General features: G+C 43.6%; 1 protein-coding gene across 2 annotated transcripts in view; it reads right to left on the bottom strand.

Moving 5' to 3' along the window:
• The window catches only part of SNX25 (sorting nexin 25), a 1,269,225-nt gene that overhangs the window by 895,969 nt on the left and 352,308 nt on the right, over positions 1 to 20,948 (bottom strand). The window lies entirely within an intron of this gene.

Genomic DNA, 20,948 nt, shown 5'->3' with positions numbered 1-20,948 from the left:
TATTATGTGACATGCAATTACCTTCTCTACTGCTCTTGGACTTGGTAATCATATAGGTGAAATCACTACTTCTACTATAACCCTAACTGAAATGAGTGTAACGGAAGGTGGTTTTAAATTTAAATTTGTTGCCAACGGTGCTCAAATCTGGGAAAAGAGTTGAAGACACATCTTTAAAGACCCATCATGACAATGTACAACCCAGGCAGCTACTTCTCCTATCACTCGATTTTATGCTCGTCTTCGACTCTGTATAGAATACCGCTGCCTTTTTTGGCTATGTCGGCACAATGCAAATACCACATACATGCATAGCTATTCACCAGTTTGAAATACTCTGTAGGTTTGATTGTGCAGCAATTGACATTATGTTGAGTGGAAAAGGTGAAGACAAAATCTCAAACATTTAAGCACAAAGATGATTTTTAAGATAAGAAAAGGTGCACAAAGGCTGGGAAATAAAATGAATTCAAATGAACTAGTAGTTTAAGAGCCAAGTTCATGCTGGTTTAAAAAAAAACAGCAGCAGTCCTGAACAGCGGAGGGAACTGGAATAGGTGTACTCAGGGCTTTAAGTGGGATGAAAAAACTAGGGGGGGTCCTCTCGTAGGGGCGTGGCCAATGTAATTAAGGACATTGCTTAAAACACAACCTAAACATCTGCACTTAGCATAGTGTGCTGCCCCACTGGCATTTTGCTGCTTCTTTCCATTCATTCTGCTATATAACATAAAAAGTAACATTGTACCTACAAGAAGCCAGGACTATTGGCTTTGTCAATGGTCGTAAATTGCATAAGGTAAAAAAGCAACAACTATGGCTTCGTTGTACATTATTTTGAAAATGTTTCATATCTTGTGAGCAAGGTTGTGGCTAAGGCAAGAGCTGCAGACTTTCGAGCTGTGAAAGCAGGTTTCGAGCCTGATGGCGGCTCAATATCCTGTGATTCAACAAATGAATATTTCCTTGTGTGAAGTAACTGTTGCTCTTTTATAGCGCTCCAAGTTTGTGCTGTATAATACTGAAAAACACGTTTCTTTGACGTCACATCAAAAGCAGTGACGGATGGTACTATTGCAGAGTTAAGTTTTTTTTTTCTCACCATGAGAGTAACAAGCATTTACAATGCAACGGTCTCGCCTTCGGAAAAGTTAGAGCTATTGGCATTGTAAATGAAAAACTTTTTATTTATGCGTCGTTTTATAAACTGATAAATGGCATTGTCATTTACATTCCCAATAGCTTAATCTCTCGCAAATACGAGACCTATTGCATTTGCACCCACACACACACACACAGAGCCACACACACACATAGCCAAACACACACACACACACAAAGCCACACACACAAAGCCACACACACACAAAGCCACACACAAACACACAAAGCCACACACACACACAAAGCCACACACACACAAAGCCACACACACAAAGCCACACACACACACACACACACACACACACACACAAAGGGGAAACAGCCACTACAACGCGGCCGTTTCCACGCTGTACTTAACTTTACAACGCATGCGTGGTTACCACGCATAGCCTTTACCACGCATTTCTTAACTACGAAATACGTAGTAAAGGAATGTGTGGTAAAGGTAGAATAAAAAAAAGGGGGGGCTGGGGGGGTTGGGCCCCCCCCCAAAAAAAGTTGAAAAAACAAACACTTACCATAAAGACGATGATTTGTACCTTTCGTCCTTCCTGAAATAAGCCAGCCTCCCTAACGACGTAATAACGTACGTGGGAATACGTACTGGCTTTACAAAAAAAATAGAAAAGGGACCACATAACATTGAAGGAGCAATCCGTCTATGAGAAACTGTGATTAATTATTTTAAATTATACTAACTTTAAATGATTTTAGGGAACATATAAGGAATTGGAGCAGGGATCGAAAAAAGCATTTACAATGAAAATGCCATTATCATGCATAGTTATACAACGAAAATCGTTATATAACTATGGTAAAGGCATTTTCGTTGTTAAGCATATTCGTGGTAGTGGCATTCGCGTTGTAACGCATGCGTGGAAAAGGCATGCGTTACAACAGAATGCGTAGTAACATCATACAACCCCCACAAAGACGCACACAAAGCCACACACACACACACAAAGCCACACACACACACACAAAGCCACACACAAAGCCACAAAGCCACACACAGAGCCACACACACACAGAGCCACACACACACACAGAGCCACACACAGAGCCTCACACACACACACAGCCTCACACACACACAGAGCCTCACACACACACAGAGCCTCACACACACACAGAGCCACACACACACAGAGCCACCAACACACAGAGCCACACACACACAGAGCCACACACACACAGAGCCACACACACAGAGCCACACATACAGAGCCACAGAGCCACACACACAGAGCCACACACACACACAGAGCCACGCACACACACACACACACACACACACACACACAGACAGAGCCACCCACACACACAGAGCCACACAAACACAGAGCCACACACACACAGAGCCACACACACATATACAGCCACACACACATATACAGCCACACACACACACACAGAGCCACACACAGAGCCACACACACACACACACACACAGAGAGCCACAGCAACACAGAGCCACACACACACAGCCACATACAGAGCCACAGACACACACACACAGAGCCACACACACAGAGCCACACACACAGCGCCACACACACAGAGCCAGACACACACACAGAGTCACACACACACACAGAGCCACACACACACACAGAGCCACACACACACACAGTCTCACACACACACACAGAGCCACACACACACACAGTCTCACACACACACACAGAGCCACACACACACACACACAGAGCCACACACACACAGAGCCACACACACACACACACACACATACACACACACACACACACACACACACACACACACACACACAGAGTCACACACACACACTAACAGCGGGCAGTAGTTACAACAAAGATTGCCCAATTCATCAGTTTCCCATATCATGCAAAAATGGCCTCACACAATCTTCGAGCAGCATAAGTGCTAAGCAAGCAACCAAAATGACACAGCGGTCTTAGGCTACACATAGTACACAAGAGACCCACGCATGGGCAGCAATGGTCTCGCGCACAACTGAACGAGCATTAACACAGCACTGAAGAGACCCCCAGAAAGCGAGACACCTACACTCACCCATATGTAAGCGCAACATATTCGATACAATCATTTCGCCGCATGCGTTTTACTCGATATTAGAGGACTTGGCATGGTATGCAGTTGTCGTGGAAACAGAAGAGTATTAAGAACAGCCACATCAAAATAATAAGTAAAACCTGGCACGAGAAAAACGAATTCCGGAGAATGTTATAAAGCTCAAACGAAAGGGGGGAGAGAAAGTGTGTGTGTGTGTGTGTGTGTGTGTGAAAGAGACCGACCATCATTCTTGTGGACCCAATCTCTCCTGAATCGCTCTGTAATCGCTTTGGAAGAAAGACCACGAGCGCTGAGGCAGCTGTCCGCAGAACGGGAGGCAGCAAAGTCAAAAACAATGTTAAAGGAAAGCAGGAGGCGGCGTCTTACCGGAGCAAACGCAGAAAGATGGGCTCAAGTGTAGTCGTGGACAGCAGTGGAACTTCCAGACTTCCGCTGTGACTCTAGTACTTCCCACATACCCCGTGGTTCTCACCCTCCAGCGACGTCTCCACCAGGCGCAGGTAAAGCTCGGAGCTCTTGTTGCCGGGGCTCATGCGCTGGGCCAGGCGGCTGCGCTGCAGGACACACTCCTCGAACTGCACCACGTTCTGGTGGCGGCGGCGGAGACTGGTTAGAGCCCAGAACTCGGAGAGGACTAGCTCCACGTTCTCGGGTGCGTCGTAAGGGATGCGTTTCACTGCCACACGGGCCCCAGAGCATCGGGCCTGCGCCTTGTTCACAGCTCCGTGGCTGCCTCGCCCGATCTCGGCCAGTAGAGTGCAGCGGGGCCAGGAAGGTGCTGGCAGGAAGGTCGGCGTCGGTGGCCTCCGCTGCTTCACGCCATTCTCCATGGCTTTGGGCTCTGGCGAGTTCACCTGTTTTGCTTGTCTCTACATCGTCGCTTTTCTATTTCTCGATCTCCAATCGCCACCTCTTGTTTGGTTGAGCGCCGATTCTGAAGCTTCAGGGCGCAACATAGGTAAGCGGAAGCAGCGGCACTGTTACAAGGGAGCTTTAAACCTGGGACCCCAAAAACTAAAACAGAGCAGAGATCACAAAGAAACGCCTTGATACCACTTCCCCCCCAAGCCCCCCCCCGGACATTTCTAACCCTCTCACTCCTTCTTGAGGTTCTAATCTGAGGCACTTACTCCTCGGCTCCAGCAAAGATGGCCACTAACTGCAGACTCGGGGTGGCGCGCGTACAGGCTGGAGTCTAGCACAACAGGAAACAGGTCCAAGTGACGTTTTATGCCCCCTTCCTTTTCAGACTGGGGGGGGCGTGTTTTGGACTGAGAACGCCACAGAGAGAAAGAACCGAAAAAACAAGCCCCCAATCCAAAAAAGACGGGGCTAAAATTGAAAGACAAACCTCTTCTCCAATGGCTTGCTGCCGTTTAGGAAGCCAGCCAATGGAGAAGAGGGGCGGGTTTAAGCCCCACTACTAGAAACATAAAATCTCGCCAGCGAGAGTGCACAAGCGCAGCCTACGCTAGTCTAGACCTAAAAATGGAGAGCCGGATAGGGGCCCATCTCGGCACCTGCTTTTAACAGCTGCCGGCAGAACTCGGCCTACTTAAAGTCCTGGGTGTACCTCTTTATTTGGGACACACCGTCATAATACAAGTATTTTTAATGCCAATAGGCCTGGATTTAACGTAAAGTTGTATGATAATGAGGAGCATTACAAGTAAATAGAGGAAAAGATGCAAAGAACTGTAGTATGTTAAAAAGTGATGTATCAGCTGCACTGTCAAACCAGACCTAAAAATCCATGTAGGTTAATGACTGCCCTCCTCCCATCTGTGCTGCTACCAGAGAAAAACAACACTTTAATAGCATTCCAGTGTCATGTGAAAGTTAAAGCTTAGGCAACTAGGTGAATGAATGAACAAAACCAACAGTGGAGGGCAAGCACTTTTTTGTGTGAAAGCACACAACTTCTGCCTAATCGAAACAACAAAGTCCTGGTTCTCAACATGTAGGCAGAGCCAAAGTCTCTCTCTAGTGATGTTCATATAATTGTCTGGTGACACCTGCGCTGTCAAACCAGACCGTTACTAAACTGTGTAAAGTCAACACTTTTCACACTTGTAACCCAGATCCAGCCCTACGGTGTCTCTGGATCAGAAATGCCAGCTGGCCAGCTGGCTTTTCTGTAAAGATGCTCTAATTTCGCTAGCACAGACATCCCTCTCCCTCATAGGAGAGCAGTCCATCTCTGACAAATCTATGTCACTTGTGAAATATTACCATTCTCAGCTAGATAGTTGAACAAAGGTAGGGCACATGGGGCCACCGTGGTCTATGTTTTAACTACAGCATTACAAAGCAAGTGGAAAGCACAACGGTGATGAGAATCATGCGCCTGGCAATAGATTAGACAGCCACTGGAATATTAGGAAAGTTTGTGGCTATGTTTAATGAATACTGACTAAAATCAATAGGCAGAGCAAATAGGCCTATACCCCAATGGAAGCTTCTATTAAGGTCTGCAATGTGTTTTTTATGCTCCACATTAGAAGTGAGTTTTTACAAGAACTCACAGAAAAACAATAGGATTTTGGGGTAAAGGTGGTTACTTCACCACAGTCCTCTTGAAGAATTGTCACTTTGCACTCCAAAGAGATTCTATACAAGGCAGCAGCACTAAAACCTGCGGACTATGGGCATGATTACGATGCCGGTCAGAAAGGCTACTTCGGTCCTGTCGGAGGTTGCCAGACTGCTGTGGTCACGTCGGAAGCGGTCAGTCGATCACCAGATTACGATGTGTGCCTCCTGCACTCCGCTGAAAGACCGCCAACTCGGACAGCCTTTTTCTGACCGCAGAGATGGCGGCTGGTGAAAAACAGCATCCATAGGACAGTAGAGGGTTCTCCGACCGCCTTCCAGATTACAATGGGTTTTTCCTACAACCCGACTGTGGCCGTCTGACCGTCTGACCGTCTGCCTCAAGTCGTCGAAAACAATGGATTTGGAGTGCATACTCACCCAAATCAGCTTCTCCCTGACAGTCTCCAGCGTGGATCCCTTTCTCCAGGTCCCTTCTACACCACAGCAACTGAACCCCAAAGGCAGATATGACCGTAGGTGGCATGTATCATCATTGACTGGACTGTGCACAGATTGCCACACTCCAACAATGGGGTACATGGTGCACAAGGCATATCCCCACTTATGTCATGCATGTGTGTACATATCACATTACCTTGGATTTTGCAGGCACTTGCAGTAACATAGTCAGTGGTATGTGCACCACCACAGGTGAGACCTCTGTGGAAGCAGCAGTTGCATCGTAATACAGCGGGGGAACTTTCCCGGCTGTCAGTTGTTTGATCTAACCTACATCGTAATCAAGCCCAATGAGTGGTAACTATGCCATAATCTAGTGCACTGATGCGACCCAAGGGACTGCCAGACATGGTCGCCAATAAAAGACAATCTATATTTATCCCTCTGGACTCGACAAATCTACTCGCTCACTCACTATGGCGAGTCAGATTTTATCATGGCGACCTATATTTATGGTCTACTCGCCCCGTCTGGGGAGCCGAAACAACAAGTGTTCCGTTCACTTACAAGTCAAGGGGCCTCAAATGCCTTTAAATCTTGTTTTTATCTTTTCACATGTATTTTCTGTTCAGAGTTTACAGTTTACATCTACAATTACTCTTTTTTCTCTGACTCCAAAGTTCAAGGATCTTATAAAGTGAACTGTCTGACAAACATGATGAACAAAAAGTGGAAAATGAAAGGCGGCAGGGTGTCATATTTTATTCTACCACACATTGAAATAGCTAAAAAGTGAACAGTACAAAAATTTCAAAATACATTTTAATAGTTATGAAAACCCTTGTTTTGTAATTATGTGTGATAAAAAAAAGATTCCAAAGGATGAAAAAAATGATAACACTTTACTTGGTGAAGTGCAAATAATAAATAGGTTTACTGAATCCCGATGTCCACAGATTATTGTTTATACACCATATAGTTTAATAAGTAAAATTGCATGTCAGTGAGAACATTTTTGGCCAATTCAATGACAAATATTCTGTCTGCTAATAACAGTACACTACCATCTTATGCTTTAGTAATATATTTATTAAAAATATTTTTTTAAGATGAACTGAGAATCATTCCTGCCCTGATAATGCTGTTAGTGAATTAAGAGGCAAGTAAGGAGTCATGTGCACCCTACATGTGGGCTATATCCTTTATTAAGCATGGAGCAAATGTTTAGTCTATTACATCAAACCAAATAGATTTTTTTGTACAGCAGGAATGCTGAACTCGCATATTTGAAGGTGCTCTCATATGTGATAATGTAGAAAAAGGTGGCTCTGCAAAATAACATATTTGCCTAGGATGACATAATAAGAGCAGTTTATATTACAGGTAGGTCAAGTAGATTATTTAAGTTACAAGAGCTGAAGGTCTGGTTCCTTTTATATGATTTTTCGAGGCCTCACTACCTGGGGGAATCGGACAGGTCCGCCTGTGTAAATGTACCTTTTTAGGGGTACACTGGTGCAGGGTCACCCTTTTGTCCACGGGTTCAAAGACCAACAAAATAGAGAGCAGCACTGGAGTTGGAAATAAATAACAAGTTTATTAATCACTCATGAGTGGGTTCACATCCATACAGCACTCAAGTGCTGCCTGAGGTAGTACACTTGCTTCACAAACAAGTGCCCTTTTTATACATTTTTTGTGCAGTGTAAGCACGTGAACAGAAATAGGAAGAACACGTTTTAGGAATAGTTATCAGCAAACAAGGGCAGATGAAAACTACATGGTCAGCAAAGTGGGAGGGGGGGCAGAAATGCTATGGCAGCAGTAAATGATCGACAGTTAACCGGTGTACTGGCAGCTACAACTCTCAGCACATACATTGCTTTTAGCCGAGTATGGAAGTAAACTAAAATTGATAGCACAAGCAGAGTGAAAAGACGAAAGAATTATGAAGGAAACTTAAATTGACACCATAGCCAAAATGGCTGTCGCTTATGCCAAGTAAAATATTACATGTTTTCCACACGCCTAAAGTGCCGCCTTAAGATAGTAACCTGGGTCCACGAAGCTGAGCTTCAGTTAAGCAGAGGTAAAGTGTGCTCTAATGACTAACGGATGTTGCACTGAACCATCGCTCAGAAATTTGGTGTTAATTGACTATTTATTGGCAGATTCATGCAGACAAAATTGAAAAGGTGACAATAATGTGGTTTGCAACTATGGTTAAAGTCCTCAACTGTAAAAAACCTGACTTACCATAGCTGGACAGTCTTTACCCATCTTCCCTTCTTAGTGCAATCCAGGTAACATGACCAAAATACAGTACTACCTCTATATTTTGGCAGTAAAAATCTCAAAGGATAAGCCAGTAATCCCTTTGTTTTCAACCTGTTCACAAATGTGACAGCAGACACTCAAAATGATGTCTACCCTGTCAGGGACAAATTTGTAATGGGAGACGACAAGGGGATAATTTAGTGAAAGCAGATTAGGCTCTAGTGAAAGGTACACTTTAAGGAAATGCAAACTACTTTAAAAAAAAGGGGGAAGGAAATTTAACGTGTGTAGGGATTGACAAAAGAGCATCTCAAATTGGTGTAAAATCTAGAGAGAAATAGGAGGCAAATAATGAAATTTACCTCCTATTGACAAAGAAACAAAAGAAGCCAGGCACCAAGCCCCATTCAGGCGAAGGATGATTTGAGTGGCAAGGTGCTTTTAAATGCCTTTTGCAAACACTTAGAGAGCAGCATATTCCAAGGTTTCAACAGAAGAGTCCCACAAGTGATTGATTAAGTCTGCTTAAATGAGAGAAAGCAGCCGGATTTCTCATGCAAGTCACTTCGATATTCCAAAAGGAGACGACGGGATGATCCAATTTCACTCAAAAGATGCAAAAAGATATTGTGGAAAGGTAGCAAATAAAATGAACCTCGAAAAGAAACTATACTCCTGCCTAAAAAAAAATTCCAGTCTCATTCCTAAGGTTCAGAGCTTTTAAAGCCAAAACGACAAGAAAGGTCGCTCGGTCACAAATTAAGTCTGAGACTTTGCAGGAAAAATAAGAATGGATTTGTACAAACGCCGATTTCAATTTCATTGGCTGTACTTTGAGGTACTAATATCAAAAGTTAAAAAAATGGTAAATTGGGATGGTGCACTCCCAATAATATGGAACATATCTGACAGGGTGTGACGTTACTGCAGAAATGTACTTGCAGTTTCTGCATTGTTTCGTCCACTTTTATATCAATTGATTGTGATAAAGAAAATCAATATGGTTACCCGTAGGTACTGTTTAAATGTGTGTTTAAGGGCAAATATTGGATACTGGCTTGGAAAGGTCGCTCCAAGTCTTTGTCTGTTTTCACAGAAAATCATGCTACAGGCAGTCAGCCGGCCTTCACGGTCTAATACATTCTATTGCTTTATAAAAACGTCTACGGTTCCCTTTTACTCGCTGCTCGCATAATTCATCTTTAGTTCTTAGTGCTCGACTCCTGCAAACCAACACTTCGCTGCAAAAATATCATCCATTATTTCACACTGGCAGTCCATCAGGACGCCTGACAATCTCTTCAGCGACTGAAAAATTACAGCCTTGGTATTTGCAAAGAAAACACATTGTGCTTCAAATTAGTGTGCCTTTTGTTTCTTTTCTAAGCGGTGTTCCTAGTGCTCCTTTTATATTCTCAAGACCCGGCTCATCGACTGAATCCCAGCGCCAAAACAGATCAGCAGCCAGCCCCCGCCAGTGCCTTGAGACCCTCACAGGTGAGTAGCCGCACTTTATAAACACATGATTGATTAATTGATAATTCTGAATGCACATGCCTGCTGCAGGCAGCTGATGGATTTAGGACTGTTTTCTTATTTTTAACAACATTTATTTATAGGAATGAATAGTCAATCGCATGCCAACACAACTTTTTCTGTACTATATTTACGACCTTTATATAGGGATAAATATAAATAATACAAGGAGGATTCCACGTGTTCGAAATTAGTACTGCAATATATATCAGTAATTTGGTACCTCAAAGCTTCAGGATAACCACCTAAACATTTCAATAGATAACTGTCAAGTATTACCCCCTTAATCACTGTAACATGCACAGTGCTAAAGACCATGGAGTACTTGCATTTAAGCACTTCTTCTTCAGGTAGTGACATCTGCTTTGAAAAGAAGATTGCTAAGGGCATTTCCCCAATGGCAAGAGTGGTTCATTATGTCTGATGTCCACTGGCAGAGCCCTCCACAGAGCTCAGGCAAGGAAGGCTCTACTTCCAGCTTTTTCCACGATACTCTTAGTGGAATGAGGGTCTCAACATCCTGACTGGCCTTAAGGGTAGGCCGAGGCTTTACTGAACGCTGATGTATGGGTCAGTAGCACAATCTTAATCTTGAGATGAGACGCAATTGGAGATCATGCATTTTTTGCAGGATTGCTAAGAAGCACGCTCTCTTCAGAAGATTTAAAAGAGCCCGGCTGCTGAATTTGGCAGAACTGAAGTATTCTTACATTGGCTATTCAGACCTGCTATTATTGGGTAGCCAAGTTTATCTCCTTAATAGCTTTTCCAAAGATGCCGGTTCTTTGTTGGGATAATAGTAACTTTGTTGTCCTCAGCAACTTGAGCTAAAAGTAAAATGCTGAAATGATATTGTGTGTGTGATTGTCCATGGCCATGCACGAGTGAAAGACAACTCAAAGTATTCACTTTATTAACAGCAATTTCAGAGTCACTGTATACAATCTTGTGAGCAAAATGTATTCTATTGTTACTAAGGTGTAATTGTTCTTACACATCACCCCTGTACTGTATCGTATTTTACACTATTGTTTGGCTGGGACTGTGCTTGTTTGACCACCTGTATGTCATTACAGCTTCTCTGCGACACCCATGGTAAGGCACTTGAGTAATCTGATGTTTTGTTTGTTTCGTTTTCTATTTCTACTAACTTTGCATTTCTTATTGTTTTCATTGTTATCATTGTGTTTCATTATTGTCTATATTATTATCATTGTGTTTATTTACTTATTTGTTCATTTTTGAAAAACTCAATAAAAATGACTTAATAATAAAAAAAACTGAGGGAGATTAAACATAAATTTGGTGTCATCAACATACTTCTGAAAATCAACTTCAACCTTTGGTCTAATCTAAGTTAATCAGAATTTAAAACAGCAGAGAGAGGACCCCTGCAAGACTCCATGCTCCACCATGAAGGGTCTCGGCACTCTCCAGAGTGGCAATCCGTTTCAAAAGGATAGAAAGAGCCATCAGCTGACAGCTTCCACCATATTTCAAATCCTATTCAAAAGGGTATTGTGGAAACCGATATCAAACACTAAAGACTAATCCAAAAACATCAGCAATAATGGGTCTCTAGTGGCTATGATACGAAGTATTGTTATCTAACTATCCACTGAAGCAGTTCCTGTACTTATAAATGAGGAGGTACCTGTTTTTCTGTCACTCAGGATCTCAAATTTCTAAAAAGTCCTGAAATTGAACTGCAAAAGGGTGCCCAGTTATTACAACCCTGTATTGTTGTGTTGTTACTCAATTAAACGTATATTAATAATAAAAACCAATGTACTGCACCAGCCTTTTTTAGCATTTTTCCTTTTTTCTCAAAGTATGGATTACAAGAACAAACAAAAAATATACAGCACAATGGCATTGCCAAATGCAACATAGTTATGCATTGAATAAAAAGTAGAGAAACATCCAGTGCTCTTGAAAAACCAGAGAGTAGCACCACCCAATCCATATCTTGTTTACCCCTTTCCTCTACATCCCAATTCCAGCACCAAAGTTCACCATTATTTCTCAAGCAGTAAGACTCAGTAGAGTACTTAAATAATATCAAGTTTGTGGACAGAGCCATAACTCGCGTACACCAATCCATCCCTTCATCCACTCATGTCAGACGCCATGGATTTACCCCTCAACACTATTAAGCTGGTCAATATAATTTGCAAAGCCTACAGAGTCAACTTTATGTTGTGAAGTATAACCTACATCTCCCAGATACCAAGAACCACAATTTTGGTGGTCACCTCTATCTTGCCTCGAAGAACAATAAAAAGTTCAAAACCAACTCCATTATACTTGGGTCATATCTTATTTCACCCATATAGAATGTAGATGAAGGTTCCCTTGCTGTGGCACAACTTGTACAAATTCACTCAAATGCCAACCCGGTGGCCAACAATGGTTACCGAGTTAAGGAGACACTATGCAGCATTTTTAACTGTATCAGCCAGAGACCAGATTGTGTAGCAACTTCTCTAGGATAGGCCAAGGCAACTTCCCTCTCTTCATCCACCAGCAAAACCCAGTTTGGTTTCCCATCTTTTTTTTAAAGTTTCAGTAGGCTGCCAGACACACTCCACATGCATTCACAGAAAAATTCCTTAAACTGCACCTTCATCAGTTCCACCATTCAAATCCTTACCTGTATCAGTAGAGAATGTTGCAGCTCGCACCAGTTGAGATTATACCTTCATAAAGCAAGCCCAACCCTCAAAATCAGATAATATTTAGTCAGATGGCATTCAAATCCTTTTAACTTCTTAAGTTCTGCAAGAAGCTGAAGACCTGGCTCTTCGTATAAGCACCTTGGAGACCACACACCTACACAACTCACCAAGCGCATGGATGCCTTCTTGGGTGATTAGTGCACTATACAAACCAACATAACATAACTTCCTGCCCTCAGTTTATAAAATAATTTGATTAGTCCACTACCTACCAGATCAGTCAATTTCTAAATGCATATGCCCTAGGCCCGAAGTTCCTTCAGTCTAGCCAACTCATCAAGCTGTACCCCTATCAACAGTGCTTTTCCCTCCTCATTTTCTGTTTCCACCCCACCATCTTTGGTGCGGTGTGAAGAGTTGGGATAAGGTCCCTGATATAAACTCTAAACCGAAGCGCAGTCTAATTAAGCAAAGGGAAAATATTTTCCTTGAAGATAAAGTAGGATTGACTGGAGACTATGGCAAATGGGGAGGTCGAATAAAGGATAACAGAGCTCTACTGCTAATTCCAGACAGGCCACTAATCTACTCCCAGGTTACTTTTCAACACTTCTGGGTCTTCGCATTTAACGTTAGCACAAAAAGGCTATCAGCACCACAACTCATTGCATGGCAAGGTGTTTGGAGCTGCTTTTGTGTTTTCCAAAAATGCACTTATTTTGCAATAAGCCTTTCGCCCTCTGCACTTTTTTGTTTATTCCCCCTTCCGAGCACATCAGTTCACAGCTTCTTCAGGCCTTTACCGTTTAAGCTCCTCTTTTGTTTGTTCCTGCCAATTGGTGATACATTGCTGCACCATATTAAACATGAGAATCCTGTGTTTAGTCTCTCTCACTTATGGTTATGAGCCTCACATTTCATAACTTACTGTGTGGCGTGAGGAGATTCCCTGAGCCCCGTAAAGGGAATATTGGTAGACCCTCCATCTCATGACAAGCTTATTTCACAACCAGATTTCAGGGGCTTTCCAGAGAGGAATAACACTATTCATTGATCACTGAACAACAGGGATTCCCAATCCCAACCTCTCATGTAAGGCAAAGTTATGCCCCCTCCACAGACCAACTGGCACAAAAAGGGCTGCAAGATGTGGTGGCCAGCTCAGAACCTTAACAGATCCTCAATCACTATGTCTACCCATCTAAAACAATCGGTACGGGACTCATCAGAGATCCAGAAAGAGGTGTTATGGCCGACATATTCTAATCAGGGATGAGACTATTTTAAATAAGGAGACCCATCCCAAGAGATACAGCAGCTGTTAGCTGCAGTACTGAATAGCATTCCTGTATCTAGAACCAAGCGTCAACAAAGGCGGTCTTTAATCTGAGACTAGATCCTCGTTATTTGCGTGACTAAGTAACAAAACACTACCTCATTCTTAGTAGGATGGTACCTCTCAAGGGAAAAATTTGAATCAGATATGGAGAGAGTTTGGGTATTACTCTAGAAGGGGGTTATGGTGGCTGATCCCATTTACATGTGCACCCATTTCTTTTAGGAGTTTGGTTTATAATTGATTAACCATATCGTGGTGACAAATACGGAGTATTTGGACAAGTTTATACAAAAAAAGTAACAACCTATATTCCGTAAACATATACAGTAGTTAAGGTACTGTACACTAAGGATTTTCAACAAAAATTAGCACACTTTCCAGCACTTTAGGAGCAACATAATGTTGGAAATGGAGTGGTAGATTTTGGAATCAGATATACCAAAATATGTATATAACAAAGGTGTAACATAGGACTTCTTAACACTGTTGCAATGTCCACTGACCTACATGAATTATTTATATTCCCCTTATATAAATAGTATTGGGTTTCAGATCTGTTCTTAATTACTGTATGAGGACACTGGTCACCGGTACAATGTGAGCCTGAATATTTGGTCTCTTCCAGTAGGACGTTCCTGAAGAAAAACCTTTGTTGAACCATTTCTACACCTATCCTCCTTCTTTCCCGTTTGTCAATTGTGTGGAGGAGAAAGACAGCTGATCAAATGAGACACATTATGACTGGCAATAACCTTGGTTGGACAGCTTTATATAAGCCTTTAAGGAAGGCAGAAATATCAACCTTCGAAAAAGAAACATCTGGGCCTATTACTGTAAAAACAGTTCCTCCCAGAAGCTGACAACCATTCATTCGAGCAAATAGACATTTTGTAGCTATAAAAGGCAGCTCTGCTTTACCGTTTACATACTTGCTTGATTTCCATCAGTTGGGTATTAGCTGTGTCTTTCTGCCAAAATGGGTGATTTCCTAATTTTAGATCAAAGAAGTTTTAAATCAGTGTAGAATTAAAGGGGGGAGATAATTTCTTCTCTAGGTTAAGTTTCCCGGAAGAGTGACCGCTTCAATAAACAAAGAGTGAGACACTGCATCAACCAACACTTTTCCAGGGCGCCATTCTTGGGCCATTCGTGCATTACTGTGCATATGTGTCTATGTTTTCTGGGCATTGAAGTATCTAGATAGGATTAAGGTTTATAAATCCTATTACTTTTTATACAGGTCGTGTTCATCTTACATGATAGTCTGGTTAACCTGCATTAGTCTGACCAACCAAAATCAATACAGGTTGTAGTCATATAGTCTATGATATGCCCATTGATGTGAGCAGGGCTTAAGGATTTTAGCAAAAAGACCCAGCAACACAATCAGGGCTATTCTGTCCCAGAAGAAATGAAATAGTAAACTGTGATTGCAGAATAATCATTTTAGGGTTCAGCAGTATCATTGGCAAGCAAATACAATTCTCTAAATCTGTGATTATCTTAGCTAATGAGGGGGTGGTAGAGCGGTGAAAATCTAAACGTTTATAATGGTCAGCCTTTGTGAAAAATAATTAGGAAGTACATAGTTGCAATAACATGGATATATTCCCATTTAGGGACACATGGGTACTCACCAGAGCATTTAATTTCTGAGTTACTACATTTTAGAGGGAAAACAAACTAATGCAGATAAAAAAATCACTGGTTATCTGAAAGCCTGTAATCTTCAGCATAAATTTCCATATGTTTCCAACAAGTGAGTGCACCCTTCTACAAACTCGGGCAATTATCCAATTCATGGACCATGAACCTTGGAGACCTTACTAACTCAAGGGCATCAACATTTGGGGTAATATCACCCCCCCAAAATAAATACACAATTCTCACATGGAAAATCAGGGACAAGAGTTCAGTTAAGTCAAAGGGTTAAAATGTATTCCTATTTTAAGCATAGAGGGGTCCATTTAGCCTTTCTACAAAAATTGAAGAGGCGAGATTACAAAAGAAGTGGAGTGCACAATTGTGCCATACTGGATGCTACTTCTATGCCACAGGTGTGACACTGCTCCTACTTTAAGCTAGGTCTGGAATCCGTTTTGTGGCAAACACCCTAATAACAGATAAAGCGGGCAGTAGTGTGTTGGTGAAGGGGAAACTAGATAATATTTTGGTGGCTCTAGGCTGCATATATGCCGCTAATATACACCAACCTTACTGACTAGAAAAGCAACAGAGTGGACACTTCTACTTCTCCTGCTGGATGGCCTAGATGTGGAAGTGGATTGCCTTCACCAAACACTCCTGCATACCTCTGCTAGTAGAGTGGCTTAGACAGGAAAGGGCTACTAGATATCTTGTCCTTATCAGACCCCCGGCACTGTGAAAAAATTCTTTGGTTAGAAAAATAATGTTTTTTTACTTTCCAGGCCATAACCTGCATGCGAGATTGGACATAGAGCATGCTCTGCATCATTACAGACGTGCAACTCTGAATTTTGGATAAAATTATCTCTGATCACAATCCTCTAATAATCAGGATACATCTGGGCAAATAGGTGACCCCAACATCCTTGTGGCAATTGCAGAGTAGCGTGCTAGCGGACTCTATCTTTCAGGCCTCACTGACAAAGATTACTGGCATATACTTACAAGAAAACTCAGAGACAGGTTCCTCTCTGTGGACTGAATGGGAAACCTTCATGAATGTGATATGAGGTCCATGCATTAGAGAGATAGGCGAAGCCTGTAGGACTGTAGAGTATGTGCTAAATACACTAAAAACTTCTGCGAGAGGATTAGAAATGGAAGTATTAAGGGACTACACAAAAAGAGATTGGCTACCACAGGCTAGGGAGGGCAATGACACCTCAATGAAAAGACTGCACTGGTTAGGCTATTTCGCTTATCTGGCACGATCACAAATAATGCAGGTTAAAAAGAGCAGGCTACTCCTGTGCCTGGTCAAAACAGACCTTACTGGTAAACCCTTAACAGTGGTTAGAGATGGTTAAAGCTATGTTGTCTACTCTCAGGAGGAGGTCAATAGGGCTTTTTGTGGCTACAGTTCAATTTATATTGGAGGAATAACAAAAGCACTCCTCAGATGTCACAAACTACTTAAGTGGGGTCACTCTCCCACAAGTATGAACTAAACGGTCTTGATTGAAGTAATAATGGTCGCTGTGAGGGACGCACTGAGGTGGGGGGGGGGGGGGCAACCCGTAGAAGAGAAGGAGCTTCACTCAGAAGGGTTGATATAGAGGAGCATTTTATTGTAAATGTCAAAAAGTCAAACCGAATCAACAGGGTTCTCGGGGTTCCAAGATAACACACAAAAGGTCCTCAATTCTGGACGTTTATGGCCTCCGGGTCGAGCCGATGTAGATCCTCTTGCAGAAGGGGTCCACGTTCCATACAACAGAAGATGTCAGGGTCCAAAGGCACTCAAAAGAAGGAAAAGAGACCCAGGGTTACTGCCGCTGCCGGTATTCTGATTACGAAGGAAGGGGAAGCGGGGAGTGAGGGGATCCCCAAGGACCGCTACCACAATGTGAATATACACTGCAATGACAAGCTTTCGTGTGCATTCAACCGGGGGGTGCGAAAACGGCTCAGACACACATGCATGTCCCGTGACCACCCTCAACCACCCCTACCCGTTCCCTCCCTGTGAAAAGACCAGTCCCCTTAATCTGGCCCGTACCTTGTGGAGCCACACTTCTCCTCCTGAAGTGTGGCGGGGCGGAGCGTGGTCTCGTTGGCCTCCCGGCTTTCTTTCCTCCTGGGGAGAGGCGGCTTCCAAGTCCTTCGTCCTCGGTTCTTGGGGCGATACAGCTTCCGTGTTCTCTCTCCGCTGGACACCGAAGTCTTCACGAGGCCCGCTGGACGCCTCCTCCTCTCCTGTCCCGGTCGCGCTGGTCTCTTCCGGGTGCCGCACTATCAGCTCCTCTGTGGCTCCCGATTGGTGGGAAAACGATGACGTCACTGGCAGAATTCCCTCCTCTGGGAAGGCCCACGCTGCCTTAAAGGGGCAGCGTGGGCCTTTGCGTATTTGTTCTGTACTCGGGGCGGAAATGAATATGGGTTAAAGTCTTCACCCGAGCCGTGGCAGGCAGGGACCCCCCTGACACATCCCTCCCCCGGGATTTCCCCGATCGGGGGAAAGAGGAAATCGGGACAAAAAGTCAGCGTTCCCCTGTTCCAGGCCTTTGCGATGACGGACCTCAATCTGAAAGGGCTGTAGAGCCAAAAACCACCTGAGGATACGGTCATTGTGACCACGGTTCCTTTGAAGCCAAGTTAGTGGGGCATGGTCCGTATACAAAACAAAGGGCCTTCCCTCCAGATAGTACGTGAGTTTGTCTACACTCCATCGAACCACTAAACACTCCTTCTCTATAGTAGAGTAGGCCAGTTCTCTGGGGAACAGCTTACGGTTGATAAAAAGAACCGGTCTTTCCAACCCCTCTGGATCTTCCTGAGAAAGGACCGCCCCAATACCCACTCCTGAGGCATCCGTCTGGAGGATGAAGGGTTTTGTGAAGTCCAGGGAAATCAAGACAGGTGCCGTGGTAAGGACAGTTTGTAGTGCCTGAAAAGCATTGGTTTCTTTGGGAGTAGGGGCGGGTAACCTAGGAGATGGCTGTTTTTCTTTTTTAAGAGATCGGTAAGAGGTCCAGCCATATCCGCGAACTGAGGAATAAACCTCCTATAGTATCCCACCAGGCCTAGGAATGCTCTCAAATCTCTTTTGGTCCTAGGATAGGGGAGTTCCAGGATAGCCTTCAATTTCTCTGTTTGTGGTTCGATCATCCCATTACCTAAGACATAACCTAGATACTTCACCTTCCTGAAGCCTACTCTAGTTTTTTTGGCGTTTATGTGGAACCCTGTTGCTCTTAGACTAGTGAGTATCTTTTCAAGATGTTTTGTATGATCTTCCCACGTTTTACTGTAGACGACGATATCGTCCAAGTAAGCGGAGGAATATTGTTGGTGGGAAGACAAGACGGTGTCCATTGCCCTTTAGAACGTCGCTGGAGCGCCGTGCAGTCCAAACGGGAGAACGGTGAAATGATAGTGGTCAGAGGGTGTAGAGAAAGCTGTTTTCTCTTGGTCTGCAGGGTTTAGCGGAATCTGCCAATACCCCTTGGTGAGGTCTATAGTTGTGATATACCGAGCTTCACCAAGGCGTTCTAGCAGTTCGTCCCCGCGAGGCAGTGGGTAAGCATCTTGTTTGGACACCCTATTTACAGCTCTGAAGTCTATACAGAAACGAATACTGCCATCCGGTTTGGGAACGAGTACTACTGGAGAACACCAGTTGCTGTGTGAGGGTACAATCACCCCAGAGCGCAACATCTGGTTGATCTCGTCTTGAAAGGCACTTCTTCTAGCTTCGGGGACACGGAAGGGCTTTTGTTTAACTACAGCCCCGGGAGGAGTAGGTATGGAATGCATCGCTATGTTTATTTTTCCTGGTTGGTCTGAGAACACATCTGAGTAACGGAGCAGAAGAGACAAAATTTCTTCTCGCTGTCCTTCTGTTATGTCTGGATTTATAGGAGTGTCATGAACAGTATGAGGGGCAGTTGTGATGGTATGGACCGCTTGGGGAGGTTTTCCCAACCATTTTTTTAACATGTTTATGTCGTACATTTGTGTCTTATTACCCTTAACTCGCAGGATATATATGGTTTTACCGATTTTCCTGAGGACCTCAAAAGGTCCTTGCCATTCTTTCCTGAGTTTATACGTGGAGGAAGGTAACAACACCAAAGTCCAGTCACCAACATCAAGTTCCCTCCATTTTTTTCCTTTGTCATAAAATTTCTTTTGTTTGTTCTGGGCTATAGCGAGATGTTCTTGAGCCAAAGTCCTACGTTTATGAAGTCTAGTTTGGAGTTGTCGTGTATAGTCGAGTAAGGCCTCTGCCTCATGTGCTCCTTCCTTTTCCCAACTGTCTTTGGTGATTTCTAAAAGGGTTCTTGGAGTCCGACCAAACAGTAATTCAAAAGGAGAGGTGTCTAAACTGGCTTGTTTTTGGCTCCGAAGGACAAAAAGAGCTAAGGGTAAGCAGCTGATCCCAGTCCTTACCATCCCCAGACAAAAGTTTCTTTAAGGTGAGCTTTAGGCTACCGTTGTATCGCTCGACCAATCCATCTGTCTGGGGATGATAGACAGACGTTTTAATGTGAGTGATTCTTAGTTGTTTACAAACCTGTGCCATTAAGCGCGAAACAAAAGGTGTTCGTTGGTCTGTAACGATTTCGCGAGGAAATCCCATTCTAGAGAAAACCTCGACGAGCTTTTGAGCAATGGCTGATGATGTCGCTGCCCGAAGGGAAAATGCCTCGGGGTAGCGAGTGGCATAGTCAACTAAGACTAAGGCATATAGATGGCCTCTAGCAGACTTAGGCAACGGGCCTATAAGGTCCATTCCCATCCTATCAAATGGTTTCCCAATGATGGGTAACGGGTTCAGAGGAACCGCAGGGGGAATATAGGGGTTTCGCCGTTGACAGATCTGACATTCCTGACAATAGCGTTATATCTGTGCATACACTCCCGGCCAGAAGAAGTGTTGTAAAATGGCCTGCCCTGTCTTTTCTGCGCCTGAATGTCCTGCAAGTAAATGTGCGTGTGCAAAAAAGAGTATCTGGTCCCTAAAGGCAACAGGTACCAGAAGCTGGGGAACTGCATCAGGTTTAGCCACCCTATACAACAACCCTTTTTTTTCAATGAAAGTAGGATAGGTTCTATGTAAAGGGTCCTGAGCTGAACGGGCTATGTGCCAAGCGTATGTGAGAGAGGCATCGTTTAGGTGTGCGGTCCTAAAATGGGTATCCCTAGCCCATGGTTCAGAAACAAGAAGATTGTCC

Source organism: Lissotriton helveticus, chromosome 2_2, assembly GCF_964261635.1.
Source record: "Lissotriton helveticus chromosome 2_2, aLisHel1.1, whole genome shotgun sequence".
In the NCBI taxonomy this organism is placed as follows: Eukaryota; Metazoa; Chordata; class Amphibia; order Caudata; family Salamandridae; genus Lissotriton; species Lissotriton helveticus.
Note: the sequence above shows the minus strand (reverse complement) of the source record. Positions and strands in the feature narration are given on the sequence as shown.